Here is a 12,346-nt window from a genome sequence, read left to right as displayed (position 1 = left end):
ACTTCCAAATATGATGAAGTAACTGAAATTGGACTTGCTCTCCCACCATAAACACTAGAAAATTGGACAAAAATACAATAAACTGTCTTCAAACTTTGGACAACAGACAGTGCAAGATTGTGATCCTTTAGAGAAGGTAAAAAAAGCAATGTGAGGTTACTCAACTATTCCAGTTTTCTGTACTTTCTGGAATGGAAACTCATAGAGGGAGAGCCCAAACAGAACTCAGTGGTCTTGTTATGTTGGGGACAGAGAAATCTGAAGTTGAGGAGGCTAAGGTAGTTGGCGTTTGTAGATCAGTGATCTGGAGAGTAGGAGGCCATGCAGAGAAAGAGCACCAGAGACTTGCATAGAGGTCCAATTGCATCTGTTGCTAAATACTAATCTATGAGAGGCTTGAAAACTCCTCCCAGCCAAGCAAAGCACCACTTGGGAGTTGAAAAATCAGCAATTTTCAGAGATCACACTTGACTGAGAGGTATTTGAGTTCCAACTAGCCAAAGTAGTGAGGCCTCATTTAACATTAAAAAGGGATCCCAGAAGGTTCACCCTCCACCCTCTAGTAATAGGACTAGACTAACCCTAGGTCTAACAAAGGCAACTCTGGACATTTCTAAACACTGAAAAGCAAACCTCAGAATGATCAAGCTCATCTTTGATTGCTTGCCAAAATGAACAAAACACACTTTCATGGAAGACAACAAAAAAAAAAAGGTATGTAGAATGTAACAAATCACAGTTCCCAGCATCCAATAAAAATTACTAGACATGTAAAGAAACAAGAAAATATGAGGCATAACCAGAAAAAAAGTAATAAGTAACACACTTAGAAATGATAAAGAAGATAGGAATTGACTATCTATAATAGCTTAAAATTGCTCTAACAAATAGGCACAAGGAATTACAGAAAAACATGAAGTTAGTGAGGAGAGATTAAAAAAAATACATCAAGGAAACAAGTGGGATTTCCAAGAATGAAAAATCATGGTCTAAAATAAACATGTTATGGGATGAAGATAACAAAAGACTAGATAGTGTAGAAGGAAAGATCAGTGATGTTGAAGATGTAGGAATAGAAACCATTCAAATGGAAACAGAGAAAGAAAAAAAGACTAAAATAAATGAGTACAACTTCAGCAAACTTTGCAAGGATTTCAAGTAGTTTACATACATGTAAATGAAATCCAAGAAGAAAGGAAGGCAGTTTGATAAAGGGAAAACATTTCCAGATTTGATAAAATTCAAAAAACTATAAATCCAAGAAACTCAACAAATCCCAACCAAAATTAAGAATCAGATAAACAAAAAACCCCACCAAATTTCTGAAAGTCAATGATACAGAGAAGATCCTAGGACAGGTAAAGGAAATGAGCATTATCATATTACATAAAAGAGAACACAGATAAAAATGTCAAACTTCATTCCAGAAACAATACAAGCCAATACATAATGGAAAAGCATTTAAGCTACCAAGAAAAGAAAAAAAAAATAAAACCCTGTTAACCTAGAATTCTATATTAAACAAAAATATCTTTCAGAAATGAGGCTGAGAAAAAGATTTATTCAGACAAACATAAACAGCCCACAGCAGATTGTATATTTAAACTCAGCCATGTCAATAATTCATGAAATGTAGATGGACTAAGGGCACTAGATAAAAGACTAAGGCAGTCAAATTGGATTGAAAAAAAAAAAAAGCAATACTCAACTGTATGAAACCTGCAGGAAACCCACTTTAAATATCAAGACCTAGGCTGAAAGTAAAAGAATGAAAAACTATCAAGAAAAAAATCAAAAGAAAGAGTGGTTCTACTAGACTGAGAACAAGGAATAGTATCAGGATGAACAGGGACATTATCTAGGCTTCCACTGTAAGAAGATGCTATTGGATACCACGGAAGAAATAACTCCAACAGAAACAAAAGAAAATAATAGGTAAGAACAGAAAATATTTTTGATGGCTAAGTAATATTCCATTGTATATACATATATATATATATGTAGCACATCTTCTTTATCCATTCATCTGCTGATGGACAACTGGGGTCTGAGACTAATAATATATTATATATCAATGAATTAATCAATTAATTGATTTTTAAAAAAGAAATACAAGTAATTAAATAGAAAGTGGACCAACAAAATCAATAAAACCAAAAGCTGATTTTTTGAAAAGATGGTTAAAATGGATAAGCCTGCATCCAGAAAATCAGAAAATCAGAAAAAAAAGATACAACTTACAAATATCAAGAATAAAATAGGATTTATCACTATAAATTAAGAGAAAAATAAGGAAATATTATTAATAACTTCATGTTTAAAAAAATAGAAAATTTGGATGAAATAAGCATTTCCTGAAAAGCGCAAATTACCAAAACCAAAAAGTAGAATATTTAAATAGCTCTATAGCTATAGGAGCTATTGCATGTAAAGTTAAAAGATGTGCCATAAAGAAAGCTACAGATTTGTTAGGTTGCTTCATTGGTGAATTCCATTGAATACTTATGGAGGAAATAATACAAATTCTACACCAACTTTTTTTGGAAACAGTAGAGGAGGAAATAATTCTTAACTCATTTTAGGAGGCCAGTCTTACTCTGAGGACAACCAGACTAAGACATTACAAGAAACTGAGTAGCCTGAACATGTAAAGAACTCTCAGAATTCAATAATAAGATGAGGAAAGCCAAGCTGAAAATAGGCAAAAGATTTGAACAGATATTCCACCAAAGAAGACATATAAACAGCCAATAAGCACATGAACAAATGCTCAACTTCTAATCATCAGGGAGTGAAATTTAAAATACAGTGAGATACAATCACATACTCACTAGCGTTACTAAAATTAGAAAGATTGGCAATATCAAATATTGGCAAGAATGTGCAATGACTGGAACTCTTGTTAGTAACTTATGGGGATATAAAATGGTAAAACACTTCGGAAAACAGTCTGGCAGATTCTTACACAATTAAATACAAAATTCCCATAGGAGCAGCAATCATGCCTAGGAATCTACCTAAAAGAAATAAAAACATATGTCCACAGAAAAAACTGTCCATAAAAGTTCATAGAAGCTTTATTCATAATAGTAAAAAAACTACAAACAGTTCAAATGTCTATCTACAGATGAATGAATAAACAAATTACAGCATATCCATATGTTGGAATACTACTTAGCAAAAAAAAAAAAGAACCACTAGAACATGTAACAATATGGATAACACTTAAAAACATGTTGCATACAAGAAAATATATAGAAAATTCTTGCAATGGCAAAACTCATCTGCAGTAGCATGTGAGTTGTTGCCTGGGACTGGGGTAGGAATAAATTCCGGCTAAAGGACACAAGGGAGCTTTTTGGGGTGATGGAAATGTATTGAAGGTGGTGCTAGTTGTACAGATCCATATATTTGTCAAATCTCATTAAACTGAACAGTTAAAAATGAGAGCATTTTATTATATGTAATTTATACCTCAATAAAGTTGATTTTTGAAAAAGGCATTTTTTTCATTGGGAAAAAGGAAGGCCACTAAGAAGCATGATTCCCTGAGATGACCGCTGGTCAGGCAGTAATAATCATCCTGCTAATGATATGAATTTGTGTTATACTGACTTGATATCTAAGCTAGGATATGACTACAGCTTCCTGGATACAGCTGTGGGGGTTTTGCTTGGCTACAAATTATTATGACAACTTATCATGAGATCTGGATGGTGGAAGGTATGAGTGAGAGGTGCCAAGGCAAAGAACAGGGAAGACCAATGTGCACCAGTCTGCCATGTGGTTAATGATGTCCTTGACCAGATACCACTTCAACTAGGTTCCAGAGAGATCTGAGTAGAGGGCAAGGCCAAACAAACATATACTATTGCTTGCCAGGCTTTAGGGCCCTCACGCTGTATCAGCCTTGTGAGATGCTAAGAGATGCAGAAAAGGGAACAGCAATCACAGAGGGCAATTTACATGAGGGCACGTGTCCATAAACTTGTTACTGCTCTGCTACTTGTCTTTCACAGAGTAATGGCACAAGTTTTTATTTTTGTTTTAGAGAGGGAGAAGGGAGGGGAAGGGGGGAGAGGGAAAGGGAGAGTGAGAGAGGGACTCTTAAACAGGCTCCACACACAGCATAGAACCTCATGCAGGGCTTGATCTCATGACCCTGAGATCATGACCTGAGCCGAAATCAAGAGTCACATGTTTAACTGAATGAGCCACACAACTGCCCCCACAAGGTAATGGCATAAGTCTGCATGATGTTTACTCTGTGCCAACATTTGATAGATAGATATAGATGTAGATAGATAGATAGATAGATAGATAGATATACAGAGACAGGTAGATAGAGATATATGAAATCTGTTTACTCATGACAACTCTCATTATTATCCCTGTCTGATGGTTTAGTAACTAAAGACACAGAGAGGCTAACTAACTTGCCTTAAGTCACACAGCTACTAAGAGACAGATCTAAGATTGAATCTCATATGAGATTCAAGTAAGGTGCAGAGTCTGTGCTTTCAGTTGTTACATTATTCTACCAGTTGTACTCTGAGGTTTTCAGCATTCCAGAACTATTTGTCAATGATGGAATGAAGCAAAGAGAGCCTTCATCTCTACCTTCAGATTGAGATGCATAAGAAAAAAGCTTTTCTCCATCTTTCTCAGTCTCTCTGTCTCTCTCTCTTCTTCACCAAGGTAACTGCCAATCATTTATTTTATCTTTTGTTTAAAAGATATATGTCCAGCGACCTCTATGTGCCTGATGATATGACCATCACTAGGGATTCAGAAATAAACACAATGTAATCCTCGTTTTCAAAAGATTGGACATTTTTCCAAGATAATTTGGTGGAAGGCACCTGTCACACTACCGTATCCATGTTATCAGGAGACTGTCTGCACTTGATGAATGGAAGGTCACACCTGGGCATCCCTGGGGGTCCTCTTAGCTTTATCATTAAGCAATCTGAAGCCATAAAATGATTAGGGTTGGCACACTTTTATAGGATTAATGTTCTAACAAATTAGGTGATTTTGCTCAGCTTGGCTATTGAGGATAACATATTGTGAATTTACTGAGCTCATCTGTGACCAGATTCCTCTGCAGGGTAATTGAAAGTGAATGGAAATGGCTATTTATGTATCCTCAGCCATTAGATGTTGCTTTCATCTCTGATTTCCTTGGATGATGAGTCAAAATATATACTGAGATCACTGCCTGCGGGTGGCTCTTTGCATGTTCAATTAACTAAGGCCTGTGTACAGCACTGGTCATGAAAAGGCAGATGGTGAAGGCAAGCTATACTGTTAGGCTTCAGAAATGACTCACTGGCCAAAGGGGGTATTTCTGAATTATATTTTCTTTTTTTAGGGTTTGATGGTCACTAGGGGTGTGTGTGGCCATCAGCTATATTTCCAGTCCTATGGCAATTTTGCCTAAAGGTTTTGCATGGGATGTTAAGAATAACTTCAAAACCCACCAAAAAATGCTCATGGTGAAATAGATTGGGAAGTCCTGTATTGAGCAAAATTCATGCATTTCTTTAGTGCAGGGTATTTTGGTGCTCCAAATGGACATATGTGCATTGCAAATCTCAAAAAGCAAGAGGTAATACAATTGTCAAGCATATATCCATCGAGTACTTATGTATTTATTACGTTAAATGTAATGTACACTAAATGTTTTACATAGATTACTTCATTTAATCCACGTAGTTATTCTATGATGTATCTTTATTTTCTGGAATGATGGCCCTAAGGCCCGGAGTGCTCAAAAAACGTTGCTAAGCTCATAGTGAGCAAGTGGCTTTGCTAGGATTTGAACCCAAGTAGTTTGACTTCAGAACCCATACTCTTGATCATAATGCTCTATTTTCTCCCCTTTTCATCTTTTATTTTTCTAAAGAATATCTTGCCGGGGCAGAATCCCGCAGACCACACCTTAAGGAGGGGCATTTCTAGGTATCACGGATTGCTGGGAGGTCCCCCAGCTCAGGGTCAACACATTAATGATAGGGTAGCGACAAGGAAACACAGAGCCAACGTTAGACTTTTTGCAACTCAACCTAGCCTGATCCTATTCCCTAGAGTTCTAAATAAATTAATGACTCCTGGACTTTTGAGTGAGAGCTGGCTCCCCATTTTCCTGAGCATTAGATTTGCTTTGTGCTTATCTAGGTCATTCTTCACATTTCTGTTCAAGCATCACAAAATCTCTGCCAATATTAGTTCATTAAGCTTACTCATTTTTGAGCTCATATCACAAGCCAGGCCCTGTGCTTAGCTGTGGCACTCTGAGCCGATTCAGGTAAGGCTGGCTACACACTGTGGTTTAGAAATGGCATCTGTCATGGTCCAGCTAAGACTTTACTTCTGAATTAGGCAGACTTACCCACCCAGGCTCTGGAACTCCCTCACTCTCCAGCCAACCCCATACACTTACCCTACGAAGGTGACAGTACATCTGGGCATCCTGAGGGCAGGCTGACCTGAAAGGGCTGTCTGATTCCTTCTCCTCATTTCCCAATGAAGTTAGCAGCCCAGAGAGGGGCAAAAGAGGGCTTCGAGAGACATTGGAAGTTCTGAGGTAGGAGGGAAGGAAGACTCTAGAGACATATTGGTCTTAGGCTGACCCTTAACCTAAAAGTCAGCAGGTCATAACGAAAATCCTAAGATCTGACTCATGGAAGACCACAAGACCCCACTCCCTCCCGCAGTAAAAGTCATAAAGCCTGGATGTTCTTAAAATTGCTCCCTGTGGGGGTAATTCCACAACTCTAAGAAGATGGAAAAACTAACCTCCCGAGGTAAGTGACACACCCAAAGCTTAAGAGTAAGCCCTGCCTATATGGTTAGCTACTTTAAAAAACGATGGCTGACAAGTTATAAAACCCTTTGCTAGAGGCAAAGGGGGGAGGGGTCCTCTTCCTTACCTGAGATGAAAGACTGCTACTTTGTCTATGAAGCAGCTCCCTTCTTACTTGTATACTTAATAAATCTTTTTCTTTCTTTCTTTCTTTCTTTCTTTCTTTCTTTCTTTCTTTCTTTCTTTCTTTCTTTCTTCTTTCTTTTCTTTCTTTCTTTCTCTTCTTCTTTTTTTTTTTTAAGATTTTACCTATTTGAGAGAGAGAGAGAGAAAGCACATGAGCAGTGTAAGGAGCAGAAGGAGAATCAGACTCCCCACTGACCGGACAGCCCAACAATGTGGGGCTCAATCTCAGGACCCCAAGGTTATGACCTGAGCCAAAGTCAGATGCTTAACCAACTGAACCACTTAGGAACCCTGTGTCCCTTTTTCTAAATGGCTTGCTCTTGAATTCATTCTTGCAGAAAGCTAAGAACCTTCTCGGTGATGGACCTGGGGCCCTCTCTCTCAGGTCCATCCAGCATCAGTTCCTCCATGTTTTGCTATTCTGAGGAGGAGAGTAGATATTCCTGCTCCCCTCTGGATGGAAACAAGTGGGGGAAATAAATGTTCTCTCTCTCTGGATGTTCTCTCTCTCTGGATGACAGGAGATAAAACAGCTCAACACATCTCTCGAGGAGCTCAGAATTCAGTGGAAGAGACAGGCAGACACACAGACACATGAAACACGCAAGATGAAAGTATGCATGGGGAGGGGATAAAGCAGAAGGTTTTAGGAGAAATATGGTCTCAATTTCAACTACTTAAAATTCACATTGAGGTTTTTTTTCTCTGTCAGATTATATTTTCATGTATTAATGTTATTCATTCTTTCATTCATTCATTTTACTAAACATATGTTGAATACTAACAGATATTGAGCTCTGGAGATACAATACTGAATAAGATGAAGCCAGAACCATTCCACCCCCTTTAAAAAAAATCACGTACTTTACTTGGATTAAGTAACTGTGCATGAATTAATTTATTACCAACTACTGGTTTATCTGTTATGTGGAAAGTCTTCAAGGTAATGCCACACACGGGGTAAGCTTTGGGGGGGGAGAGATATGCACAGGTCAGGGCCACCATCAGAGTCCTGTACATTGCAAGGGAAGAGAAGAATGGTAATAAAAGGATTAAGAGTCTCAGAAGTGAGTTGTGGAGGGGCTTCCTCCCAGTCTTTACTTGATTCGCTACTTTGCCCAGAGTGAGTATGTCTTTTATTAAGATGGGCTTGTACCTATGGAAGTTCACAGGAGGTCCAAGGAGTCAAATGAAAGTTTTAGAGTTTAACTGATAGAACTCTGAAAGTGGTTGTCCTATTCTGACATCAAAGGACACGAACCAGTTATTCTATTTGTGAAGGGAAGATGGAAAGATTCAATATTAAGGAGAGACAGGAAGCCAAATGAATTTTAATGAAATATAATAGATATAGAAACTAGGGTATCCTAATATGTTGTTCTCCAAAATCAGATCTGGAAATTAGAAGAGTCAGAATGACTATGCAAAATTCTATTACTTGCTTGAATGGGAAGGGAACAATGCTATTACGTGCCAGTATGAAACCTTGTTCCAGAGAAAAAGATGTATGTCTTCACAGAAACCTCTCTTTTGAATACAAACTATTGAGAAGACAGGGGGACCTCTCTCCCCAACCCTGATTAGCAGTCTTCATCCTGCTGACTTTGCTCTACAGTGCATTTTTAAATCTCTAACAGTTGTCATTTAACACATGATATAATTTCCCTCCTTATTGTATTTCTTTTTTATTTTCCTTATTGTATTTCTTACTTGCTGTCTGTCTCTCTTACAAGGAGAGAGATCTTTGTTTATTCATTAATGTATCCTAAATGCCTAGAAGAGTGCAAGGCGACTATGGATGGTGACTTTAAACACTTCTTGCATGATGAATTCTTTGCCAGGTTTCCCCAGGGGACCAAAATGGAAGTAGCTCTATGAAAATAAGGGAAAGTGGTTCTTGGAAAAAAAAATCGTTTGAGGAGAAGAGTAAATAGGCTGTGATAGATCATACTGGGATTCTGAACTAGAGAGGAAGACAAAGCACTGAAGGAGAAACCAGAACTTGGTGATTTGGTGAGAAAAACTGCCTCCAGGGAGGTACTTAAATAAGAAAACTACTACAAGAAACTTAGGCTTACAAAACTAATTTTTCCCCATCCCTTTTGGCAATTATTTTAAGACAAAAATGTCCAGGTAAACTTCATTTCCTCTGATGATGATTTAGTCCACTGTTTTTATGGGAAATCATTGGTTTGCTTGTTTAGTGGCTTGCCAGACCCAGGTGAGCCCTACACATCTGGAATATTTTGGGCTATAAAGATTCAATAACACAGCTGGGTGCTGTAAGTTAGTTTGAGGGTTCAGCTGCTGCAACTGGGAAGGGATTGAGAAATCGTCTATGTTTCTCTTCTAATCTTTTAGTTGTTTTCTCTTCTGAAGACTGGGTTAATTATATAGTGACTGTTTTAGGTTGCTTCTGACTACATAATGTTTGTGTCCATGTTTTTTCATCTGGTAAAAGGAAGGCTCATCCTTGGGTCCCTGAAATAAAAAGGAAAACAACAATAGTCAACATTTGTATGGTAATGTCCACTAGCTTTATTCCATTAGATTGTCACAATGACCCTGTGGAATGATACCATGACTGTAATGATTTATTTCAACTAACTTGAGACTCAGAGTTGTCAAGTTGTTTGTCCGAAGATGCACAGCTAGGAAAGCACCCCAAGGGGTACTTGGACCCAAGTCTTGGAACTCAAAATCCTGGGTACTCTCTACCTTTTTGCAACAATGGCCTGTTAGTCTTGTCATAGCATTCTGCCTAGAAATCACAGACTTAAGAAGTGTATGAACCCTTTAGGGTCATAAACTTTTTTCAGACATAAATTTTTTTTTATTGTTGAAATAACTTCACAATGTCAAAAAAAAAAAAGATAGAAAAAGAAGCCATATCTTCCAATTTTATTTAGTATTTTCATTTCTCTAAAAAAAGATAAACCTTTGAGATTAATGTCAAGATAAGATTTGAACCATTATTGTCTTTTTCTCCCCCGATGCTGCAATGGGAGTAGCCAGAAATAACATGAAAACTTCGAAGCTGAAGCCTCCATTTGCAAGTTCTCCTTGAATACTGATCCACTCTAATAATGTTTCATCATTGGGTAGTCTTTCTTTCTTTCTTTCTTCCTTCCTTCCTTCCTTCCTTCTTTCCTTTTTTTTAAATTTTTATTTATTTATGACAGTCACAGAGAGAGAGAGAGAGAGAGAGGCAGAGACACAGGCAGAGGGAGAAGCAGGCTCCATGCACGGGAGCCTGATGTGGGATTCGATCCCGGGTCTCCAGGATCGCGCCCTGGGCCAAAGACAGGCGCTAAACCACTGCGCCACCCAGGAATCCCTCTTTCTTTCTTTCTTTCTTTCTTTCTTTCTTTCTTTCTTTCTTTCTTTCTTTCTTCTTTCAACTAAGAGGGTGTAAACCCCTTTCCCTTGCTTATGTTGATACCTGTATTTTGAAATGTTCTAGAATAGCACCATATAGAGAATCATTTACTCTGACAGAAATTTTTGAATGTTTTCCAAATTCTGCAACGTGTTTATTCTAACTTTGGCCCAGAGTTGATTGCTGGCCTCAGATCTATTCCTTGCCCTTTCCCTGCTTGACTGGGCCAATCCCTGTAGGCTGTTTCCCAGGTCAGTGTGGCCAACAGGAAACCCTGCAGGAGATTAGAAGGTGAGAGAAATGAAGATGCCAGAGTATTTCTCTTTATTCTTCTCTTTCTTGTGGGTATCTTTGGCTGAGCTATATATTTTTCATGGAACTAATTCCTGTCTGACAGGCCTGCTGTGAAATCAGCTACTGGTGGGTGACCCTGACACGAAGGCTCTGGTGACTTTGCTTCTTCCCTTTATCTTTCCAGCCTAAGGATAGTAGTGGTTCCATGATATTGGTAATTTCTGGATTCCCTCTCACCATTCCATTTGGCTTCTTAGCTCCTTCACCACCTGTGCAAACAACTGTTTTAAATACTTAAGTGAATTGTGTTTTCCTGGGTATACCCTGACCAAAACAGACACTGATAATCACTTGAAGATTTCTGAGACAAGCAGCTTTGTTAAACTATAATAGTAACAAACATTGACTTACTTGATGACAGAATTTGCTTACATTCTGAATGAGTATATGTCCACTTTACTGGACCAGTAAAAAAAATGAATGGATGGTGATTTTTACATAAATTCACAAGTTATTTGTAAGGCAAAACTATTACTTCTTTTTTTAATTAATAAAATTTATTTTTTAGAAAAGTTTTAGGTTCAGGACAAAATTGAGTAGGAAGTACAGAGTTTCTATATATCTTCTGTCCCCACACATGACCATTTTCTATTTTCTCAAAAGAAGCCTAAATAAGAAAATCCTGCTACTGCTGTAGGGCTTATAGTGAGAGGGTAAAATAAATGTATTTTTCTAGAATTTTATGAAAGGTAAAATGGCAGGTTAATAGTTACTTCCATGTAATGAATACTCTGAAGAGAAACACAAGCCATGAATCTATTCAACTGAAGGAATTTTGGAAATGGGGATATGAGAGCATTCTGAGTCAGAGAAAATGGAAGAGTGGAGATGAGATTAGGTGCTGCTCATAAGAGGAGTCAAGTAAGTCTGGGACCTCTCTCAAATCAGGTGGTGTATGTTGGTGGCAAGGGATGAGGAGAGAACTTATATAGAGACACCTAGACGTACACAGCAGAACCCAAGCAGACTATCTCCTGATGGGTGAAACATTTTAGTAACTCCACCTCAATGAAGACACTGAGGCTCTCTGCACAAGAGAACACCTTGCATGTGCTGAAGAGAAAGTTTAAGAACTCCATGAATAACTTAGATAGGATGGAAGTGGGCAATGAAATTCACTGTGACAAATTTGGCACTGTCTCAGCAGCTTGGAGATCTTAGAGGTCACATAGAATAGGGATGTCCTGACAATATGAGAGACACTTCAGACATTGTCCCCTTCTTTCTGACTTCTTCTTTCCTTTCCTTCCTTCCTTCCTTCCTTCCTTCCTTCCTTCCTTCCTTCCTTCCATCTAACAATTATTTATGAGTGTCAAGTATCAAGCACTATTGTTGGCAATGGTGACACATTAATAAATAAAACATCAAAAAAATCCCTTGTCTATAAAAGAAAACAAACAGTCGGTCAATATTATAAGCTATAATTACATGGTATGCTAAAGGGGAAAAGTACTGTGGAGAAATTTAGAGATGATAATTAGGGTGTTAGTGTAGGGTAGAGGATAGGGTGGGATTGGTTAGTGCAGAGTTCATCAAGAAGGTGACTTTTGGTGAGGAGTTGAGGAAATGAGGGAGTAATTCATTAGATACCTAGATGAGCAGTATTCTAAGTAAAAGGA

The sequence above is a fragment of the Vulpes vulpes genome, chromosome 11 (assembly GCF_048418805.1).
Source record: "Vulpes vulpes isolate BD-2025 chromosome 11, VulVul3, whole genome shotgun sequence".
Lineage (NCBI taxonomy): Eukaryota > Metazoa > Chordata > Mammalia > Carnivora > Canidae > Vulpes > Vulpes vulpes.
This window is presented reverse-complemented; position numbering follows the sequence as displayed.